At 59.7% G+C, this 2,523-nt stretch overlaps 1 protein-coding gene and 1 long non-coding RNA gene across 2 annotated transcripts in view; one reads left to right on the plus strand and one right to left on the minus strand.

Annotated features, from left to right (window-relative positions):
- The window catches only part of LOC109299085, a 19,214-nt gene extending 17,493 nt beyond the window's left edge, over positions 1-1,721 (minus strand). The window contains exon 1 of the long non-coding RNA XR_002097766.1: positions 1,269-1,721. This is a non-coding gene — a long non-coding RNA (uncharacterized LOC109299085). The remainder of the gene's footprint in view (positions 1-1,268) is intronic.
- A 502-nt stretch (positions 1,722-2,223) lies between these two features.
- RNF141 (ring finger protein 141) overlaps positions 2,224-2,523 on the plus strand; it is a 16,280-nt gene continuing 15,980 nt past the window's right edge. Inside the window, exon 1 of the mRNA XM_019519588.1 lies at positions 2,224-2,443. The gene's annotated coding sequence lies outside the window, so the exon portion shown is untranslated. The remainder of the gene's footprint in view (positions 2,444-2,523) is intronic.

Genomic DNA, 2,523 nt, shown 5'->3' on the forward strand with positions numbered 1-2,523 from the left:
GGGGGAAGGAGGTAGGGGGGGGTCCTTTGAAAGAAGCGGGAAGCTCCATGGCTGAGCCAGCGGCGCTGTAGCCAGTGCCTTTGCTCACAGTGCTGGGCCAACTGGGAAACACTGGCTGGGGGGACGAGGCCAGGCTGCCTGTTGCAGCACTGGAGCCCAGCCCAATGCAAGGGGTGCCACAGGCCTCCCCTCTTCCCTTCTGCCCACGCCGGGGCCAGACTCACTCCACCACTGCCCACATGAATCAAAGTCATTGTGCTCTGGCCCAGTCAGGATGGAGGCAGTTGGGGGCCACCTCCAGCAGGGCTATGGGGAGTATGGGGCTATGGGTCAGGAGTGCAGCACATCAGGAGGGCCAGGGGTCTGCAGGTCATGAGTGAGGGTCAGCAGCTGGGATTGGGAGGCTGCAGGTTGGGACTGAGGGGCACCAACATAGCTGGGGGGGTGGGGGGTGACAGGCACCAGCATGGCCAGGGGGCTGTGGGTTGGGAATAAGGTGTCCCCCCAGTAGGTGTCCTCTTTTTTGGAACTGGAAATATGGTAACCCTAGCTAAACCATAGATTCGTAACACAGTACCAGATTCTCCCCAGCCCTTTTACAGACGTGCTGTGGGAGATCTGCACGCTATATAAAGCCAAGACGAACTGCAGGCCACTGATAGCAGTAACTTGTTCTCTCCCTACTCCTATTGGGCTCCTGCCTGAACAGGAGAAAGAGGCTGTGGAGAGAATAAAGATGTGCCCTGCTTCCTAAAAGGAAAACATCCCCCCTTAGAACATTCATTATAAACCTGTGACCCACCCCTCATCCCCATTTTCTCTTTTGCTGCACCAGTAATCAGTCACTGTGCCTCTAGTGGCCTCCCTGATCAAGGGAGGCTTATACCCTTGGTGGGCCTAGACCCGTGTTTCCCTTGGCAAAATATGTAGGCCTGAAAGAAAAACATGATTTAAAGTCTATTTGGGCTGCCATATGGATTTCTTTTCATTCTTACCCTAGGGAACTGCTTTTTGATCCCAACTAAAGGCTCAAAACCTTATTCTCTACAGAAGATAGTTGCACTCAGTCTCTACGTGCCTGCCTCCAAGAAGCCTCATAAATGAGTTGTAGTTAGCAGTAAGAAGCCAAGGAGAAGGTAGGGTACATTTGCAGCTTCTAGACTAACTGAAGCAGACAGCTATACTGAGCCTGTCCTTTCACAGCATCTGATGGCCTGCGCTATACTGGTTAGCCTGTAAGGTGCAAATGTACCCTGCCCTCTCCTCACCTCAGAGATGCCAGCACACTTGAGCTTCTTCCGACCAGGCTCATTCCGGCTAATGGAAAGTCGCAGCCTGGGCTGTGCTCTCAAAAGCAATGCGGCTGGGATTCCCACGCGGAGGCTGCAGATGTTGGCTGACCTTATGGGGGTGGGGGAAGCTCAGCCTACGCAGCTCCTGCAGGAAACTCGTCAGGCTTCGCAACTCGGAGCCAAGCCTAGGCAGCTGAGGATGCAGGGTCCTCTTCACTGTCACCCGTGCGGAAAATGCTGGAGCTTGGGGGATCTCTTCTCCCCTTTTAACAAAGAACAGAACTGAAAGATGCCAAAACCAATTGCTCGCCCTGCCACGCTGTGGCCCTCGCAGGGGCGACAAACTTGTGTGGTGCTGCGGGCCATGAGTGGTGTGGGACCAGTCTTGGGGGCCCAAAAAATGGTGTGGGGCCAGCTTGAGAGCAAAACGAATGTCCTGATGAATGGTGTGGGGCCAAGTCTGGGGGGACACATCTGGGGGCCAGATGAGAGGTGCAGCAGCAGCTCCAGGGCCAGATGAGCAGGGTGGGACCACTCAGGGGGCCTGATGAATGAAGTAGGGCGAGCTCCAAGGGCCTCATGAGCAGCATGGGGCTGGACCACAGATGAGATAAGTGGCATGGGGCCACCCCCACGGGGCACATCCTCGCCCTGGGTCCCTGCGCTCCCTCATGCCGGATGCCGGCCAGGGATGAGGGGAGCAGGAGGGCGCCATGGGTGCTGGGCTGCCCTGTGGAGCAGTCGCCCCCTCAAGGCCGTAGCCGCGTGGGCTGTTCCCTGTGTGGGAAGTGGGGGAGGGGCAAGGCAGGCAGGTGGCACAGGGAAGCCCCAGCCCAGCCTGACGTAGGCGGGATTCCCCATAGCCCCGCCCCCTCCCCCACCTCAACGGCTCGGCACGTGCTGGCTGTGCCGGTGGTGGGGCACGACCTTTCTGGAAAGGGGGGCAGGGCGGCGGCACCCCCGGTCTCCTAGCAACGGCCGGTCCGCGCACACACACACGTCAAAGGAGCGCGACGGGAGCCGCCGAGTGCCATTTGTGGCGGGGTGCTCGGCGGGCGGCTTCGCGCTACTTGGGTGCAAGCGGGGGTCAAAGGACGTCTTCTGCCCGCCAGCGCCGCGACTCGCCGGGAGCAGGATGCGGCGGCGCGGGGGTGAGGCGGCTGGGGCCGGCGGGGCTCGGGGGGTAGCGCCGGGGGGTGAAGGGGCGCGGCTCCGGGGGAGGGGCCTGGTG

This window comes from Gavialis gangeticus, unplaced genomic scaffold (genome assembly GCF_001723915.1).
Source record: "Gavialis gangeticus isolate Ggan-Ray unplaced genomic scaffold, GavGan_comp1, whole genome shotgun sequence".
NCBI lineage: Eukaryota > Metazoa > Chordata > Crocodylia > Gavialidae > Gavialis > Gavialis gangeticus.